The sequence below is a fragment of the Corvus brachyrhynchos genome, unplaced genomic scaffold, assembly GCF_000691975.1.
Source record: "Corvus brachyrhynchos isolate BGI_N302 unplaced genomic scaffold, ASM69197v1 scaffold178, whole genome shotgun sequence".
Taxonomy (NCBI): Eukaryota; Metazoa; Chordata; class Aves; order Passeriformes; family Corvidae; genus Corvus; species Corvus brachyrhynchos.
In genome coordinates, this window is record NW_008239304.1 from 1,133,298 (window position 1) to 1,154,778 (window position 21,481).

The 21,481-nt window shown below is 36.0% G+C and overlaps 1 protein-coding gene across 3 annotated transcripts in view; it reads left to right on the forward strand.

Moving 5' to 3' along the window:
- Nucleotides 1–21,481, forward strand: part of SPOCK3 (sparc/osteonectin, cwcv and kazal-like domains proteoglycan (testican) 3) — a 187,920-nt gene that overhangs the window by 58,071 nt on the left and 108,368 nt on the right. The window lies entirely within an intron of this gene.

Genomic DNA, 21,481 nt, shown 5'->3' on the forward strand with positions numbered 1-21,481 from the left:
TTGTGGGTGACCATGCATTTTGAGAGAAGAAAAGAGGTACTTTTCATTGAATTTGTGCCCAGTTTCACAGGAGGAACACCTAGGGTCACAAGGAAACCGAAAAATTTATTTTCCGTAGCTTATGCTAGTCCTAGTGAACATACATGCTGAGCGAATTTTTTTATTTAATCTACATCCAAAGCCAATACTAGTGATCCAAAAGAACTCTGAAAAACAGGTGGTGGTATCAAGACACATTTTTAAAGTGTATTGCTAAAACTGTTATGTTATGATAACAGTCATGGTCTGTGGAAACATGATTTGTTTCCAGTGCAAATTTTGTCTAGTTAATTATGTAATTTTCCTTGCTACTGGCTGAAAATCAAGATGGCAATTGAAAATCAAAAGCCACGTCAACAAAAAAATAGAAACAAAACTAAGAAAAAGCCAGACCTCTCATGATTTTTCCTTTACCTTTTATTGTCTCCACTTCCACTTATTCTGGTTCTCCTATTTTTGTTTAAAAAAAGACCCGTAGATCAGTAAGCACAACTAGCACTTCCATTAATGAACTGGGATTTATCAGCCCTGTTCTGAGTAGTTCCTGTCTCCCATATTTATCACTGTACATTCTGTGAATAGAACTGTTGTGGTAGGTTTTATTAATTGAGATAGGCTGGAGTCATAAGTATGGAATATCACTGCTGCAACACTTTTCTTTGAGGAACTGCTGACAAAACTGCCAGCTGGTGACTGGTATAGATAAGGAGGACTTGTTCTGTGATTGCACATTGCTTTGTCCTTATCGTTGAGATCTCAGTAGCTTTCAAGAATTTCATAATACGGCACAAGTAGGGCTTGACATGTGATTATTTTTTGACTTCACTAAGTGAGTTTTTAAACTTTGTTTTTGTGGTATTTATTTTTCCTAGTTTCTGTTAATGATTATCTTTTTCTTTTCTGGTAAGATATGGGCACAGAGTGGATACTGCATTTTGGAAAGGCAAGCAGTGGTGCCTTTAAAATTCTATTGCTGTTACTTATTTTACAAGATATTAAAGAAAGACCAAAACAGAAATAACCTGGAGAAACAGTCTTCTAGGTTATGTTGTGCACTGTCAAAAACTCAGCCTGAACAATGAGCTTTGAAGCTCATTGCAGAGGGATGGAAGGACTGGTACTTGGCATAAATTATGTAAGTTGCCTAAAAAATTAATTTCTTTGTGGTATACTTGTTTGAAATACATGCAGTAACAGAATGAGTAATTGGCTTTGTCAGTCAAAGCATTCACATTCTGTACAAAATAAAGAAAATTTCACCTAAGCCCTAAGATGCTTGAAACTTTCAGATTGACAGTAAGCTGAACTGACAGAAGAGAAGGTGCTGGCAAAAGGAACTGAGCACGTGAAGTGTAAAACTGCTTTGTTCTGGAATCATTTCAGTGATACCATTTTTAAAATTACTTTTTTTTTTCCTTTTCATTTGCTTTGTTCCCTATAGTTAGAATGAGCTTGGGCCATATGTGGCCATAATTTCTCCTTTCTTTCTCAAATGCTCTTGGAGGATTTTGTGGAAATAATAGGCTGCAAATCTTGTATTATTTTGTTATGTTGATTCATATCTGTGTCATGGTGTATGTAAGAGCTGTTGCTTAAAGTTACCTCTTTATATTGGAGATGGTGTAGGTATGGAGTATTTAAGACTGTTCAATGGCTTTTTTAGAATCAGGGATAGGAAAAGGTTGGAAAAGATCCTTAAGATCATCAAGTCTAACTGTAGAAGTATTACTGTTGATTTATTCTGATCCTTCTCTGGTAAAGCAGGAACAAAGCAGGTCTGAGTCACATCAGTGCAGTTTTAAGTATGCGTTTTTATGGTACAAGCAAAGATAATGCCCCTACAGCACTGTGTGAATAAGCAGCATCATGTTTATAAAGTCGTATTTTTTTCTGAAATTGCGTAGTGCCATCCATGTTGTTTATAAAGTGCCTTAGGTTCGAAAAAAAAAAATAAACAAAAATGAGTACTGAAAATTAGGAAGATGTAGGTAGCAGTAACATGTTGAAAGTACCATTGAAGTGTCTAGGGTTAGGAAAAAGCTGATGAATAAAAAAGCTATCAGAAGTAAGGAGCTTTTAGGTGTCAAAACAGGATGTCTTCTTCCATGTAATAAATGGTATATTGACATAAAAGAAATACAGCAAATCATCCTTTTCTATTGAAACTGAACAAAAAAGTCTATATATTAAGCGAGGATATGGCTGGCTAATACGGCAGGAACTGGGCATGATAGGTAAAGGGGTTTTACAGTGAGCTCTGCATTAGTAGCACCCTTAGCAATGTAAGTTTGACTACTTGGAATACAAGGATTGATACTGCTGAATTTTTAAAATCCTGTTTAATGTAACTGAGTATTTTCACCCAGAGATATGCCTAACTCTGCTAGTACTTTTGGCCTCAGTTCTTTGCAGTGAATATAGGCAACTGGTGACTTTGGAACATCTGTCCGTATTTTGCTTTGTCAGGTATTTCTAATAATGTCAACTTTTTTTTTAACTTGATGGTCTCCAATTTTCCATATACTGTTCCTGAAATATGGTAAGTAGACCCACAGAGAATGTTCAAGGAAGCAAAGACTCTTGATTGATAAATTTAAGGCCAGAAAAAAAAGCAGTATTTAGTTACCCTAATGTTCTGTGTTGCATAGGCCAAGTAATTTCATTACCAAGCTCTGGAAAAAACCCAGGTTCCTTAATACTGCCAGTCTGATTTACAGATATAAGGCTGATCCTTAGAATATGAAAGTTATGAAATCAAGCTTTCAGAAATTATACTTAAACTTTCAGCCTGATGGCTTTAGTGGTGCTGTTGTTGATGCACATTATGATACAGCCTTGTACCTGCATGCTCATATCTTGCACCCATTAAGTGGAAGGGATTTTCTGTGAACTGTGCTTGACTTCAAGGGCAAAGGACTTACGAGTCATTATACTTGTGTTTCAATCATGTTTCAAAGGCCAGAATTGGTAGTGAGGGCACAGAACTACAGGAAAAAACGGAAGGTGAAGTTAGTTTGTATTTCAAATCATGTGTACTGAAATGTAATCTCTTGTTTCTGTGTTTATTTTTTAATATTCAAGCTTTCTAACTTGAAGAAAGTAATAATATTGTGAGTGTAACATAAAAAAAAAGTTATTAAACGTAAATTTTCTGCACAAAAGCAGCTATTAAATATTTAATGAAATAGAAGTGATGGATCAATACTGTAGCATTGTCATATCTAATGGAGCATACACTGAAGAGAATACCTGAAGAGAATGTTGCACTTAGAAGCCTGACTACTCTTATTCAAAGACTTTTTCAAGGGAGGTCCCACATGGGGTTTCTGTGTGTGAAACTCAGAGAAAGGTTGCATATCCCTCAGAGTGAGCATACCATTAATCAGTTTAAGTTTTTAAATCTGATTCTACTTTAAAATATCAGTCAACTGCTTAATCTCTTATGTTTTGCTGCAGAATAAACTGCGGAGACTACATATAAAGTTTCAATAAAATTTCTTTCATGCAAGCTGTCATAGTGAGTTAAAGAATTAAAATCCCAACTGAACGTGGCCCTTAGCAACCTGCTCTGGTTGACCCTGCTTTGAAGCATGGGTGAAATTAAAAGTGTTCAGCTGTTCACGCCAACTTGAACTCTTTTGCTCATCCTGTAAAATGCGGATGCTGATAGTTCTGTGAATTAACAGATGAAGCTGTTAATCATTGTTTTCAAGTTTACGTCTTAAAGTAGGCTGTTGATAAACTCTTTAATGTCTTCTGTGTTTGGGGGTTTGGTAGTTTTTGAGTGTGTCTTTTTTCTTTGTTTTTGGTTGGTTGGGGTTTTTCTGTTCTATTATGCTTTTTAAGGCATTTTGATTAGTCCCAGTTACGAGCATAGCTTTTTTGGTAGAATTCTTTTGCAACTCAAGTGACAGCAGTGCATGTGCTACATGTATACACACACATATTAAAAAATAAATGACCCAACTCTTAAAAGTTGTTATGTATTTTCCTAAATTGTTTTTGTTTGTAAAGAGTAAGAAAATAGGCATTTGGATTCTGTCCAGTGTTTCCTTCTTGTAGACTTGAATATTCTGTTTCTTCACGGTCTGTGTACTTCTTGCGACAATTCTGTTTCTGTGTTAGTACTTTAATGTGAGCAGTTGCTTAAGTGGGCGCCTTAACTTGTTTATTCTGCTTCATTTTCATATTCCTCAATTTTTCAGGAAAAGGTATTTTGTAGTTAAATATAATGTTTACAAGCTAAAATGCAGGTTCTTTAAAAAATAAAGCATAACATGATCTACGTAGAGGCATGTGTTCCTGTTACGAGTGTTGCTCATACGTGTGTGTATCTGTGTACCTCATAACAAAACTGTCTAATCTGTCATATTTTACTGTGAATTAAGTAAACAGTTTGAAAGAAAAGCTTATTTGTGTAAGTGTAATGAATATGTGTACAGACTTTGGTACATAATTCTGAAACAGGATTTATGTGTTTTCGGTAGACTTCTAGAAGGTAACTGGCTTGATATCTTATAAGCAGGTAGATAAGAGCAATTTCTTACATTTGTGTCCATGTACGTGGTAAGCCATCAAAATGTTTAGCAAATCAGTAGTTTTCACTGGCCACTTTAGACACAGTCTCTACTTCCTAGTGAAAACCAAAACAAAGCATACCATTATAAAACTGATATTTTATTCCAAAAATGTGTTGCTTTTCATGTAATGTAAACAGCAACACATTTTTATGTGTAAGTACTTCAGTGCTTTAGTGAAGATTAGTTTCTTGTATTATAGCAATAATACACAGTAGAATTCTTCTGTATTTGACTTCTATGTGTGAGAACTCTGTGAAAAGTGCTTGTCCACATTCAGATGTCTGTAAATATTCCAGGAGTAGTCTTAATATTTCTGTATAAGTAAGAAAGCTGCAGTGAGGCTAATGATACGTGTAGTGGGAGGACAGGTATTAAAAGCACTTTGCCCCAGTACCTACTTTAAAATCTGGAACTGAACTTTAGCTTTGAGATAATAAATTTCTTAATATCAGCCAAAGCTATTCAGACTGTAAATCTGCATGCAGAACGCATCTGAATTGAAAGGGCAATACTGTTTCTTCCTCCTCGTTCACTGTAAAGCAAAGAAAGCAGGGTCCAGTCTCTCATTCTCTGTGTTGTCATCTGAAAACTTAAAGGTGACTTAGTATAATGGGACTTGGGGTAAAAAGCCAAAGGAGTTTTAGCAATATGGGAGTCGCTTCAACAGGATATTACAGTTAAGTTCAAATATGTTCCTTGCCACTTTTAGGGGATGCACAGAATTGGGATCTGGAAGGTGACAAGAGAGTCGAAGTTTGCAAATGGGTGCAGCCATTGATCCTGACATAGCTGCAAGCAGTGCTGTCAAGCCAGAAAGAACATGGAAATACATGCTTTTCTTTACTGAATAGATTTCATTATAAAAGGCAATCAAGACCTTGCCATGTATTGTATAGAGATTTGAAATAAAGATATGGTTAGCAGCGTAGAACAGTTCTCCTCTTAGGTTTGCTCTTTCGATTAAGTATTATCATACTTAAGTATGGTATATTATATAGTAGTATGTAGTTCTTACGCTAAAGAAAGGTTTCAGTGTATTTCATAGACTTGCAGAATGGTTTGGGTTGAAAGAGACCTTTTAGAGGTCTTCAGTCTAACCTCCCTGCCATAAGTAGGGCAACTAGACCAGGTTGCTCAGAGTCCCATCTAACCTGGCTTTGAATGTTTTCAGAGACAGGGCATCTGCCACCTCTCTGGGCATCCTGTTCCAGTGTCTCACTACCCTCATTGAAAAAAAATCTTTCCTTATATCTAGTCTGTATTTGTGTTCTTACCAGTTTAAAACCATTAACCCTTGTCCTGTCACTACAGACATATTTGTTGTGCCTCTGTACTTTTATAGGTCATTTTGTTATTATCTAAGCATGTCAGCTGTCATACAAATCATCAAACATTAAATACTGTATTAGAACTGTTGTGGTGTAAACTTCTTTGAAAATGTTTCGTGTGGCTGAATATAAGGCTTGTCGATGCTAATACACTGTAACAACTCGGAAATTGGCAGGATATTCATAGGCTCAGCTCCAGTATTCAATCTATGCTGTGGAAGAAGAGCTGACTTGACTATATTCTAGGGCTTGACAGGCAGAAAATAGATCTGTGGTTGGGTTTTTTTTGTTTGTTTGTTTGTTTTGTTTTTTGGGGTTTTTTTTTGTATTTGTTTTAATCCCAAACTTGAAAATCAGTTGTAATACTGAATGTCCAGTGCATTAGAATAAGAAAGCATGGACTTACTTGATTTTGCCTATTGTCTCTCAAAAAATGTTTAGAGTGTCCTTGAAAAGTGTTTGCATGAGAGGATGATGAGAAAATAATCTTAAACAGTGCAGACTAAGACAGATTTTGTTGCTATTTTCAACTGTCCTTTGTGGTAGTTTAGAGAAGGTAGAGCCAGGCTTTTCTCCTTATTGATAGGCAGGGATGGGATTAGAGGTAAAGGACATATTACAACATGGAAACCCTAATTAAGTGAAATAAAATCAATTTCTTGTGAGAGTAGACAAACAGTGGAATAGGTTGCCTAGACCTGGAGTTGGAATCTCTATTCCTAGAGATACTCAAAGTTTGATTGGGCGTGACTCGGTGCAGCCTTTTGTAATTGGACATGCTTTAAGCAGTGGGTAAGAAGAGATGATCTCTAGAGGTTGTTTACAACCTAGATTTATTTTATGATTATATGGAAAATTAATATTAAATAAGAGACTTTACTGTACTTAAGAAATACAAAGAAACCTTGTTCCCTAAACAGTTTGTGATAATATTTTGTGTAATTTGTGGGTGTAAATTGCAAGCTTTAAGTATTAGATCTGGTAGTGTTCTGTTGAGGAAGTTTACAAGATGTTCGCTTCTTTCCTTACTCAGAATGTGCAACTATTCATTATTTCCTAGCTTATTTAATCAGCAGGGTACAGGAAATACTTGAGGGAGAAGGATACAATAAATAAGTAATTTTCTTTTTAGCTGTAACACAAATGATACATAATTACTGAAGTTAAATTGTGGAATATGATTTAGAAAAATTATGTGTATTTATGTGTACCTTACCACAAACACATAGATATATGCACTGGTTTATAAATTTCTGAATTGTTGCTAAGTGCTGCTACCAGACTGGGAAAGTTGCTTTCTAGTCTAGTTAAAAAGAATATAGAATAGAGGATAGACAAATTTTTATATCTTACAGAAGTAGTTTCCTTTTCTGTTGTGGTTGTCTTACTGTCTCCCTTTATCTGTGTGCACAGTGGTTTTGGGGTAGTAGTTTCCCCGTCTCATGAGAGTAAATACATCTGTTTCTGTGTTCATCATAACAGCAAAGAGTAGACTAATTCTACCACCTTTCTTTTATCAGTTGGGTTTTATTTAAGCTGCTCTGCTGAGAAATTCTGAGACATATTTCTCCTCTGAGCCTTTTAAATGTTTTAGTACTGATGCTGCTGAGGCAACTATTTTTATTTTTTAAATTGGTTTAAATTTCACTTCATAGTGACAAGAGGGGGGTGCTGGAGGAAAACACAGTCTCAGGCCAGTGAGGCTGGTGCAGTGTTACCCACTTTTGGACCTACCAGTGTTGTTGGAGCATCTCTCCTAAAATCTAAGAGAGATGCTCTAGTAGAGGATTTAGGACAAAACTAAATTTGTTCAAAGGCACCATGATTTTCCTACAGTATTTCAAGGTCCACAGAGAAAACTGGACTCTGAATGCAGAGGCTTGGCATAAGGATTCAGATCCCAACTGACCTCACAGTCCAAAGCAGACAGGTTCTCTCAATTATTTAATAGGGAAGATTGTTGTTACAATGCAGTAGGTCATAGCTGTTGACCTGGAAAACATTTTCCTTTTTTTGCTTCTATCACCAAAGCAAACTACAGCTGATCCTGACAAAATGCGACTAGTTGAGGATGGGAACTCAATCTGTCTCTAAAGTATCACTGAGAGGAAACAAACTGAAATGTGACTGTACTCAAGTGCCCTTTCAGGCCGTTTTTCTTTTCAGCTGAAGGAAGGTGGCACATATAGGCCATTAGAAATAATAAAGGAGAGTCTTCAGCTATAGTTGCAATTCATATATAAAGTGTGTTATTACTGAACATTTCCATAGACTGAAGAAGGGAGTTGGCATCTAGTCTTAAATGTTAGCTGTAGTTCTTGTTAGTGCTGAATTCACTGCAAAGATTTGGTATGTTGCTTTATTTTCCTTTTGTAACTAGCACATTGACAGCCATGACATTCTGCTGCTGCTTGTAGCTAAGACAACTTGACATATAGAGTTTGTAGGTAAACACACAGTAAAGGCACTGAGGATTTGATCCCTGGTCTTGGTGTGTAACTTTTTTATTGCAAAACTTACATGACAGAGAAAGGCAATGATACGTGCAGTATTTTAGAGATTAGTTTTGTGGTAGGTCATGATTTTCTGAATGGTCATTAGCACTGTATCTGCTGCATTCAGCCATCATTCTCTACAACTATAGCTGCTTTTACTACCAAAGTCTTTCTGGTTTTACTTGTTGTGTTCTTTCAGTGTACTTGATAGCTGCAAAACCTTTGCTTTTTACATGACAAATTGGAATCAAATATTAATGCCAACATTTCAAGGAAATGTCAGGCAAAGAGGACATGCAGACAGAAAGTCTGATTCTCCTTCCACTTATGTAGTGTACTTCTTTCAGAATCAATATGGAATTAAATTAACAGAATAGTTATCCATGATGTTTTCTTTGTAATTTCATTTCCCTATTTGGAAATGGGAAGTCTCAGCTGTTCTCTACTAGATCGGTCGTCTCTGTGCCAAGCTTGACTTGGGCAGGGTATCTACTGGCAGAGACGTAGAGTACCTTTCTGAATTTTATTTGACATATTTAATCAACCTAGTTTAGAAAAATACTTCATTTCTCTGGTGACATCACTGTAATATGGAAATAAGAGAATGTGTTTAATTAGTGATAGAAGTATTATTTAATGTCAGTCTTTCAATAAGACAGGTTATGCTACTTGGTATTTCCTCATGAAGTAAGCTTTGAATACAGATCCTCTGTGTTAAACAAAAAGTAGTGGCAAGTAATTGCACCCTCTTCCAGCTATTAAAAGATCAATAATTATTTTTTGTGTTAGAGTTTATGATAGTATGAAAAATGCAAGTACAGGTAGGCTGGATATGTTCAGCAAATTGTTATAATTAGTTCTATGTCAAAGTCTCCTTTCCTGCATACTTTAAGTATGACTTTTCTTTTTTTTTTTTCCCTTATAGTGGTTAAAATAATGGTGAAGCCTGATCCCAAGGTGAGAAAAATATTTGGAAAAGCCTTAATGGGCCTATGTGGATTTTGGGTCAAGTCTGTGGGGAAATGTTCGTGAAATCTAGGTTTAGAAACTTGATATAGTAAAATGAAAAATGAGGTGAGGTGATTTTCAACAGAATTTTTTTTTGACAACATAACGCTATGGAGATTCTTACAGGAATATAGACTGGGGTTTAGAGGTACTATAAAAAGAACATTTAATTTGATCTTTCATCATTTTTGCTCAGTTTAGGCTTTTAACAAAGATAAGTCTCATTAAAGTACTACAGAAAATTTCTGAACAGAAAAGACAATGGTTTTTTGTGAGAAGGAGTAGAGAGTTCTGTGTTTTCTCATCCATAGTATAGAGCACTGCATCAGGGCTTAACTCAGAAACTAAGAGGGAAAAAAAGATTAGGAAGAGGCTAAAGTTCACAAATTGCCTTCTATTTGGAAAGATCCCAAAATAAATTGCACTGTATGCTGTACAAATGATTAGCATTTGGCAACACTGGAATTAATCTCATTCTGGGGCAGGATACAGCAGATTTTTAGTGCTCAGCAATATAATTCTATTTTAAGGCAAATTGAAGACTCTCACTGTTCCTGAAGCACAGGGAAATCTCAAGAATGCAGAATGCAATTTCCTAATTGGATACTAAAAAGGCTAATCTTCCTTTTCAGCGGGTATGTGTGCGTGTGCGTGCACGCGTGTGGAGTTGTGTCAGTTGTAATTATAGCTGCCACGAATTTAGCCAAAGGAAAATAGTCAAGTCTTCAGTGTTTAGTCCCTCTGAAGTAAAAATGCTTCTAACAGCATAGTCCTTTCTGATACACCGCTGCTCTCAGTTCAGCGTGGACTTGGTGTGTCATGTACTGAAGCATCAGCAGGGTTTCCTGCAGCCAGTGGGATTATCCTCTGTCAGTCATCCTGGCAAGGTCCAAATCTGCTAGGTTTGAGATTAAAGGCCATAATAACCTGACATAAGACCTGAGGGACTGGGATAACAGAACGCTCTTGTAGATGGGAAAGGAGGATGATGCTAGGGGTGCAGTAAGGTTGTGAAAGCAGTGTGATCTAATTTCTTTGACTGTTAAATAATCGTTTGTCTTGGTTGTGGAATTTTATTGTAGTAGTTCACAGAAATTTGGCATTGGAAGTTTGCAGTTAAGAACCAAGCATTGTGATAAGCATAGCTTTTTAATTTTCGTGTGTGTAAACTGAGTCCCCTAGTAGAATCGGTGAAAGGGAGTTAATATGCAAACATGTACCTGGTCTGAAAATATTTGTGCTGATGTCTTTGAGATCTGGAGAAGGCCTAAAGGCTGAAATAAGTAAAATGTAATTTTTAAAGAAAAGACAGTGAAAAATTTCAAGGAAAAATTCAAAAGATAATGACTAAAGGTAAAGTAGGTGATTAGTAAATGAAATTTGGAGACTATGATAGAGTCCTTTAGTGCACATTGTAAGATGCTAAAGACTGCAGCAGGGTTGCCAGCCAATAGACTTTTTTCTTTCAAAAGTTTCTTGTCTTAAATTTAGGGTTGTTTTTCCTTCATCAGTTCTCAACACATGTAATGAGACTTAATTTTCTTCTGCTTGCTCTTTGCTGACATTTCTTACTGTAGAACTTTGTCCTGTCCTGTCCTGTTTCACGTTCAGGATGTCTGTTACCAGAGGATCTATACCAATGTTCTGGAAACCATTTAGGAATGGGCTGCTTCTTGATCCTCGTTTTGCTCTTCTATAAGGGATGCATTGTGGAGCATCTTACAGCACCACATGCCGAAGTTGATTGGAGTTTTTCCTGTAAAGCAGGAACTTCATAGTGTAGTGCATATGAAAACATATTTCAGAATAATGCAGTCACTAAGATCTACAAGAAATGGGTCAATTACTTTGAGTTAAATTTAGGTTGCATGTAAGAATAATTCCTTCAAGAAATTCAACACTTGGTGATATACTTGTTCATTATTCTGTGTGAATTTATTAAAAGAACAATGCTGGTATTTCTAAACTTCCATTTGTGCTTAAAATTCTGTAGATTCCCTTACTGATCCTTTGAACACTTTTATTTATTCTTTAAGATTAATTAGGAAAAGTTACTGCTTTAGGGTCTGCATATAGAATTGTTCTTGTCTGAATAGCTGCTGTTATTCACAATGAGAATGAAGCCAGTCTTTGCTCTTAACAAGAATGACTAATGGCTTTATTTTCTTTAGAAACCGTAGAAGATAGCCATTTTGGAGGAGAACCATTCTTCAGTATATTCCCTGAGGAAGACTATTCTGATGCAGCAGATTTGACAGATAACATTTAGTGATTAAAAACAGTCATAAAAACCACATGGTACCAACATGTGGTTCTGTACATATTGTCACGTCTGCTCCATAAAGATGTTAAGGATGATGTTAAGGGTAGTATCTCTATATATATTCAGGAAAAAAAGAGACCCCCATTTTCTTTTCCTCGCTTGCTGAGCTAAGATGTCTGTAAATAAGCAGATGATGTCTGGTACATTTGCATGCCTAAGAGAAGAGCACTGTAGGAGCTGACTTAGAGAAACTTCTTTAGGACCATTCCCAAACGTTTGGACTAAAACTAGGGCTAGATCATCTGCTCTGAAAAGTGAAGGATCTGGAGGGCACAGCAAATGTTTCACACACACAGATTTCTTGCTATATCTGGGAGTATTAATAGGGGAAGCTGAACTGGTCTGAGCCTTTTTGCTGCTGCTACCCCTGCTGTTAGTAAACCTACAGATGCAGTTTGAAAGACAGAGGGTGGCCACTCTTTCTCAGCTATTTTAGGGTTTCTGTAGACGCAGACTCTTTCATGTTTCTCTGTAACATATCCTGATTTTCTTGGTATTTTATGAAAGTTAATAGTTAATGAAATAGTTTTAATACATGTTAATGAGTTGCGATACAAAGTATCTTAGGTAGTATTTACTTCATGTGGGAATTTCTTAAATTGTTTTTTCACCACACATGGTTAGTATATCGAAACAACCTTAACTCTCCTAACACAGGCATTATGGGTGGAGTTAGGAAACAAAATATGTGTGATTTCTTTAAAATTAGTTTACTTTTATTTGGGATTCTTAAACTTCACTGTCAGTAGGATTCAGCCTAAACTTCTTGTCTTGTTTATCTGCCTGGTATCACCATCATACATTTTATTTGAAACTGTTGCAACTCTCTTGCCTTAACTTAGCATAGGTTTTGGTAAGGGAGGAAATAATTGGAATGTGCAGTGTTGTCAATATTTTTACTATTTAATATTTGCAGTTACAATAATGAAAAATGTCACAAGACAGGTGTTTCTTTAGGGATGAGGAAATTGCGGACATGCTAGAACTAGCGTTAGAAAAATTGGAACATTAGAAAGCTTTTTGAGACAGCAGCCTCTGTTGATTTGTCTGAGAAATATTGTAGTGTTATATTAATCTCCACTATTATAAAAAGAACTTTTCTTGGAAAGAAAACATCTGATTAGGCAAAGTTCAGAATAGGTAAGTAATATAATGATATTGTGAATTTTAGACCTAAATTTCACTTTAAATATAGGTTGAATGAGCACAAACCTTACTGGATTTTTGTTACAAAAGCTGGCATGTTTTTGAAAAGAAGTTGTAGGTGTGAAGTACATATCTTAAGGAGATAAATGAAAGCCTAAATTTCTTCTTAAGCACATGGGACATTTGGCTTACAAATATTTTTCTAAGAAACGAACCCTGACTTGCTTTTGTTTAAACAAACTGACTAAGATATGCCAGTGAAATTCCTTTCATCTGTAGAGTAACTATTTCTTTTCACTGAGATAGCTGATCTTTTCCAAATGTATCTAGTGATGAAACCCAATTCAGCTATATATTGCTTGCTGAAATACGTATTTTCCCAAATCATATGATATGCTAATATTACTGTACTAAATCACCTATCACCCTGAAATCTGTATGTGCTTTTTCTGTCTTGTTCTTAAGTTTGCTAAATTTGTACTTTTCTAATGTTGGCAAGAAGTGTGGGAATTTCTTTGTATCTTACAAATCAAAAGGGATGACTGAGTTACTTAGAACATAGTTCTTTTTTCTTACCAACCTTATTTTCTCTTGTCTGTATACTTGTTCTATTATTGACATTAAACTGCGTGACATCTTATTTAAATTCCTTAATTGTAGATCCTAATTATCTTCTTAGTATCTGTGTAGCTGTCTTGAACTGAGCCCAGTACTTTTAACTGTTTCCCTCTGTTAAGTTGCAAACTTGTTTTAAACGTATGGTTTTCCTTCCATCCCATTTTCTGTTTTTATTTGCTTTGTAATGACAATAACACTGTAATTCCTCTCTCATAATATTTTGTATTCCTTAATTTCTTCCATTTTGGACTGTTTTCACACTAGGGTGTTCTTTGTCTCCATGGCAGTGAGAGGTAGACTAGAACAGTGTTCCGAGCCTTAGTGTGAGAGACTTTTTTTTTCTCCTCTGGTGGGAGAAGCATACCAAAATTCTGTCCATGCAACTGGCATGATATGGTGGATCTCATGATTATCTTTGTAATTAATTTTCTCCAGGCTGAAAAACAAACAAGCAAACAAAAACAGTGTCAACAAAAGTATAGCATCTGTTTTGTAACTGTTCCAGGTTTTTATCCCTGACATGCTAAAAAGACAAAAATTTTCACCTTCCTGAATGAAAATTGATGAGTAGTGCTTTTTTTTCTCCTCTCGCTGTGGTCAGGTATGTTTAAAAAAGTGTTTTCCAAAAGCTGCATAATAGCCAATGCCTTTTGAAATCCTTTCTTAGGCATTTGGTTGACCTTTAAAACCTAGACTTGTTACTGTCCTTGTGCCCTCTGTGTGTCCTTCACATCTTACAGGATTTCTGTGCTGAGTATGATGCAACAGTTTTTATAGCTGCATTATACAAAAGAAGGCGGGTGGAGAGAGGGGGAGAGAAGAGTTTGAAAAGACAAGTTCCATGAGCTCCTGTCATTTGTGGAGTAGTGCAGCATTTGACACAGAAGGTGCATTACACCCACCATTCTCGCCTTGTGCACAAAACTGTTACTTCATTGTACAAGGCTCTCAGGCTGTTCAAGTACCCTTGGTGGGTCTCTGCATGGAGTATTTCTTTCTTAGCTTTTATTTTTTAAGATGTTAGCTGTTTATGCCAGTTTCCAGAGATCCCCTTTATACAGTTCACCATTTTTTTTGTAGACACAAACCATAACCTCTCAATCATGTTGTTACTCTCTTTCAAGCCCCACAGATGCAATATGAGCTCCCTGCATAGTCTGTTACTGTTCTGCCACACTTGGCTGTGCTGTAGCATTGTATGCAGAAATCAGGGAGTAATTTTTGCCCTTTTTGCCTTGGGCTGGTGCATTAGTGAAGTGGTACCTGAGGAAGTGGAACAGCAATTGGTGTATGAAATACCTGAACAGGCATATGAAAGTCCCATGATAGTCTTTTACCTTACATATGTCATCTATTTTCTTTTTTTTTTTCTCCTATTGTCTAGCAAATGTATTTTAAGGGCTTCCTCACAAGTTGAATTTTGAAAGCATAATAGGAAGAGCATGACCAGAACTTTTTGTACTTGTAGTGAAAAGATGGTTCATTATTTCTTTTATTGATGATGAGAAATATGAGATGAACTTCTAAAGAAACATTTTTTCAAATTTTACTGGGATTTAGAAGCTTATAGTATTTGTGCTTTGGTATTAATTCCTTCCTTTTCAAAATGTTTTTCAGTATTTTCTCTGTATTTCTGAATATGTGCTTTAGTGAGCATTTGGTATTTCTTGGCAATACTGTGCTATTCAAACTTGCTGTTAGTAACGCTGCTAGTACCAAATAGACAGCATCCACAGAAATCTTACTGAATGGGAGCTGTGCAACAGAGACAGAGAAGTGGTGGCTCCTAGCCCAGCTTCATCAGTCGTACTAGAAGCATGAGGCAACGGAAGGGAGCAGGGTAAACATTAGATGTGGGGAGCTGAGTGCCAGAGTCACTGGAAGCAGCTATTGATTCTAATAGTGCTTTGCCAGCCCCATGAATGCAGGCCTCAGGGGTGGCATGGCCCAGGAGCTGGAGCCGCGGAGGAAGCTGACATCAGCCTCCCTGGAGCTGGCACTGAACAGCAAACCAGTGTCCTTTCACCTCTCAGTCCTGCACCCTGCTCATGGAGGCTGGGTGCCAGACAAGTAGAAAAAGAGTTTTGCAGCAAGGCTCTATCTTGCTCGCAGGTGTTTAGGTCTTTGCCAGAGGAACAGTCCTTATTTTGGAGTTTTTCTCATGTTGGTTCTTTGAGTTACTAAACTGAATGTTATCTTGACTTCTTGATTCTCAGAAGTATTGATGTGAAGGGCCACTACCTTTACCTGTATCTGAGTACTTTGTGCACTGAACTCCTTGTGGTGGTTTTTGCTAAACTAGTTATGTTTCTCATGGGAGACTTAATCTGGAGTCAAAGCTGGCAGAAGTCACTGTTTTGCTGTCCTGTAAATATCTTCTGGACTTGTTTTCTTCTAATTTCGTAAGTGTAATAAATGTGAATTTAAAAAAAAAAATTTTTTTGAAACCTTGATTCACTAAAGGAGGGGTCTTGCTCTGTGCAGTTCTTAAATATGGCTTCATGGGACGCATAACAGGTATTTCAGCTGGTGAGAAGAGGGAGATCCTGTTGAGAAGAAAGTATCAAGCCAAAAAATGTGCTAGCTACAACAGTCCCTGCCCTCCTGGAACTAGTTCTGTTCCTAGTTCTACTGCAGACCTGTAGCTATATGACATCACATAAGGCCTGACAGATCAAGCAACCTATTGAATGCATCTGGGACAATTAGTAAAAAATGTGCTAAGAAGCACATGGTCCATCCTGGCTTCCTGCCTTCACAGATGTTCTGAGAGATGCAAGATGCTGTGCTAGTGAATATGGTGCTGGGGGGTGTGATATCTGCCTTATTCTCATGTGTGCACTATCCTGCATTTAATGGGTGAAACTAGCACTCTACATTTGTACAGCAGAGTGCTCACATGGCTTATGATAGATCAAATGTCTGTGCAGGTCAGCAGAGATGAAAACCAGCATCTGATAGGCAAGTGAGTATCCACATGCTGCTGAGCAGCGTGTCTGCATCCTGGATGAGAATTCCAGATTGGCTCAGGTTTCAGGTTGAGGAATTTTCCAGTACATAAGCATAATTTATGTTCCTGGTGCAACTTATGCTTCCTCAGTTATGGTTTATGTTTTGGGGTAGATGTGTGTATCTTAGTTATTCTGTGTGTGCTGTCTGTGGCCCTCATTTATTTGAGGAAACTACAGTATTTAGTACTGGAAGATCTCCTGTATGATGGCAGCTTTGTTGTTGTCTCATCCTTTTATTCATGTACAGTTCTCCACATGACCAGCAATTTAAGGCTTCGTAGGATAATGACAGTCTCCCTGACATTAGACTGAAGGTCCTGGGGCAAAATACAAGTGGAAAAAAAATTTCTGCACACATTCCATGCTTGCTTTTTCCTGCACTGGAAAGAGGTTGGTGCAGAGTTATCAGATGACAACCGTACCCCAGCTCTTTCACCGAGAGTTAGGATACAAATATATGTTACAGAGTCACTGGGGAGATTTGGGGCAGATGAGTCGAATGCTCTGGTATTGGTCTGGTGCTAAGACGTAAAGGGAAGATACTTGATGAGCTCAAGTTTGCTGCAGAAGTGAGCTTAGGCAAGGGGAGAGCTGCGATGTGGGACAGCAGGCTCAACTGAGTTGGCTTGTTGGAGTCTGAAAATAGCACAGCTACCAAATTGCAAAGACCTAGCCTAAAAGAGGTAAAGAGCTTTCGTGTTGGATGAGAAGCAGATGTGTGTACTTGAGATGCGGATAGAAGAATTGGAATAGTAAGCCCATTAGGAACTCCTTGAAATTAAAAAGAGTGAAATACTCAATAGGAAAGCAGCTAATATCAGTGAGGAAAAAAATCTAAATTTAATACTGTAGGTTTTAAGTTTTTAGGGAGCATGTGCAGCCAGAAAAGCTTCTGCTTCTGAAATTGTCAGATGCAATTCCATGTCCGTCTACATATTAAAGTATGTACCTCTTCTTTGTTGAAAACAAGCCAACCCCTCTGTAGGAATAGGGAGGCCAGCAGTAAAATGTATTTTTTGCATTATGATAAGTCATATAAAATCTGAGTGGAATTTTGTTTGGGCAAAATTAAGTTTGCTGTTCAATAATGTTCAGGAAATCTTGTCTTTCCTGCTTTGGTAAATGTTAGAAGTATTGCTTCTTGAAAAATTACTATAAATGAAGCCTGACATTGAGCAGTTGCCTATTAGACTTCTAAAACTGATAGTTTGTAACTCATCATCAATATAAATATATCAACATCAACATAAATAACAATATCCCTGTGTTGCAGCAGTGAAATTCTATTTCAATAAAATATAAGTTCAGAAAACTGCTTCAATTTTAGTGGATTCTCTGTTAAAAATCAGCTTTGATTTTAATATATTAGTTTTTATTGTATAGGCCTTAATAGAGCTAAAATGTTGCATACAAAACAAGGGCTGAGTTTTCTTTATCCAGTTTTTCAGGTCAGCCTTGGTCTGAAGGTACTTGTTCCTTCCTTGCCCTTGGACACCTGCTCTTCTCTGAGTCAGTCATCCTATCTACCATGTATTACTATGTTCTTTAGAATACAGATTTCTGTTCAAGTGATGCCAGCATCTACAGAAAAAATTTTAGAGGAGAGATCACTTAAATAATGCAACAAGTATGCTACAGAGGAAAGAAAAGTAATAGGATCATAGGTTCTATGTCTATTGAAAAATGAAAACTTCCACTGCATAACTACATTGTCATGTGTAGGTTAGGATTTTTGTTGTTTGGTTTTATTTTCCGTTGAGCTGTTTTCTCTTTTACCATACTTAAATGTGTATTTTCTAAAACTTATTACATAACTCCTTTTTAAGAATGAGAGAATACATATAGAAGAATATTGAAGTCCAAAAAAAAGCAATAAAAGTGTTCAAGGCAGAGTATTTTTTTTTCTATTTTTTAGTGTCTTTTCTGATTAAGCTGCTGTTTTGATTCCTTTGGATGGGTTGTCAGATTTTCAGATGACATTGATGATTTCTTTTTATGGTAAGACCTTTCCAGGAAAAAAAAAATCAGTCTCAAAGTGCATAAATAATTGTAGCATGAGCTTAAGTTCTTAGAAACACTTCATCACTATGACCCTGAATGAGTGTAATGCTTAAACATGCATAATTTTAAGGCATGGATATTAAACTCGTTGAAATCCATCATCCATGGCTATTAGAAGTGCTTCGTGTCTTTCAAAGAGACACTTGAAAGAAATACTGACATTTCACAGTTCCAAGTAGAGCAGTAAGAATGAATTTTCTGTTTAAAATGTATGAATACTTTTGGCTGGAAAGTGTTGAAAAAGTGGTATGATTACTGTTTCAAATCTGTGGCTTTATTCTGTGTACATTTACAACTTTCCCTTTGGCATGCTCAGGACAAAGGCAGGGAAGCCCCTGAAGAAAATTTGGAAGACTGTCCTGAGATCCTGAGCCATTGCCTTTTGCTTTTATAGATTGTTAAAGGATGCTTTACCTAGAGATGCTGTGATGCTACCTAGCCTTCACTGTAAACTCTGTATTCCTTCATTCTGTTTTTATACTAAAATGAAAATTATATAATGATCTTGATTACATTCTGCAGAGGATATTGAACATTATTATAGTCAAACTTACTGACTGAAGATCAGGAAAGGTCTGAATGTAACAGGAAGCCAGGTTCTTCTGCAGAAGGTTAAACAGCTTTAGGAATATTTGTAGAATTGTGATGTTATAATTTATTGAAGCAATTTCTTTACTTAATCTGACAATTAACAATTTAAATTGTTTGTAGAGGCACATAGGCATTTTGTTTAATATATCCAACAGTAGATTTTATTTAAATAACAGCTGATTGGAAAAAATAATTCTTTAGGAAAATCAATATAAGTATATATGGTTTATGGGTATTTATATTTTGGATTTAAGATAGAAAATTCTATGCCAACTGTAATCCATTCAAATCATAGTACAATTAATAAAAACAAAACCACGGACATAACCTACAAAGACAATAGAGAGGTAGGCATATTGGGGAGAAGAATACAGAACAAAATAGTGTTGTGTTGTGTATAGATCCATAATGCTGCTTCATCTTGAATGCTCTGCACAATTCCAGTTACCAGGAAAACTGACTTGGAAGAGATTCAGAGAAGGGTAACAAGAAAGGTATGGAGTTGCTTTGTAGACCGAAGTAAGTCAGCAAGACTTCTAACAATGCCTGAGGGATGATATATTTGGGATCTGTGAAGTTGTCTGCTGTATAGAGATGAACAAGAATTGATTTATCTTCTGAATGGCTTGAGGCCAACTTGAGAACATGTAATTTATACAAGCCCCACTTGTATAGTCTTCTTTAAGCAAAATGCAGGATGCTTTGCCTTGGGAAGGATTTTTGTCACACTCAGGATGACTTCTCTTTTGTTCTAGTAGCTTTATGTTCTAGATATTTTAATTTTTCATCATTTTAATAATAACAACCCTGTTTTCTGCACAGGTTCATTGTGGATGAACATTGTTGATGTAGTAGAAATGGAAAGAGGATCTACCACTTGATGTTTTTTCAATAATTTTAAGTTTTGCCACTCTGGCGTGATTCATGGAACAGCATTGCATTACAGCTGGTTCAAACCTGTTCAGAACAAGACTGTAGAAATAACATCATAGTGACTATTAGGAAGAATATTTGAAAAATGCTGTCATAATTGTAATTTCTGCTTATTTCTCATGTGATTAAGAAAAAATTATATGCCTGTGTGTATTTTATTACTTTAAAAATACAGTAATTAAAAAGGCAAATAACATACACTTGTTAATAGATTGTTAATCTATGCAGCACCAGAGTAAAGGAACTGGTAAGTATTGGTATAGAAATATGGTTCTATTTTGCACTTCCAGATTCTGCTCACTTCTTTCTTTCTCTTTCGAAGCACACATTTTCATAACATTTTTACTAGTAAAACATAATCAGTCAAATACGGTTTAGGCTGCAACCACTTTTTTTTCCTCTTTTCTTTTGGGGTAAAAACCCAATGAGTGTTCTGTACCTGCAGAGCCATATATGGGGCTTGATCATTTTTAACTTCTGACTGTGTGGCTTTCACAACTATATGAGATTCACATTTTCTCCATAGTTAAATTTTTTATAAAGTGAGGTTTCTTTAAAGTGATCTTTTAGCAAGAGGGATGAACTGCTGGATTTGACAGTGCACCCACTGCATTTTGTTAAGTTTAATTTATGCAGACTTTAAAATGTTTGCTACAATCTTTTAAATATTTTTTTCTAGAGAACAGTTAGTTAGATTAAGACATAATAATAAATAATTCCAGGCATTTTTTGTGCCACCTGTTATCTGAGATGTGCAGATCAATCTGTTGTCTTGGCTATGAATTCATAATTTATTACCAAATTTCTCATAATCTTGAAAGCAATTTATTTAATTCAAGTTTTTCCTTCATGGAATTGAAGCCTAATACAGCTGATGACATAATTAGGAAGATATTTTATGTTTATGAAGATGATTTGTAGAAAATAGAGCTAATTAGACTGACTTAATGAAAGATCTTGCTAATGCACTTAAAACTGCAGAGCAAATTACTTTCCTAAAATTCACATATTCTTTAAAATAGCTGTATTTTATTCATGATGACTTTGAAGTTTTACTTTTGAAAAATTATGCATTGAAAATGTAATTAAGTTTTTCAATACCTTAGAAATTAAAGTACAGGAGAACTATTGTAACATTTTAAAAACAGTGTTAGAAACATTACCTTTGTGAGTACTGTAAGACATTTTCTATTTTAAATGCTAGTATGTAACATTTTTGAAAAGCATTTTTACTTTATGAAGTGATGCGATTGGCCTCTGAATTACACTGTTTTATTCTGTGTAAGTAATTTGTCCCATTATGATAACTGTAATCTTTTTCTCTCCTTTTTTATTTTATTTTGCTGCT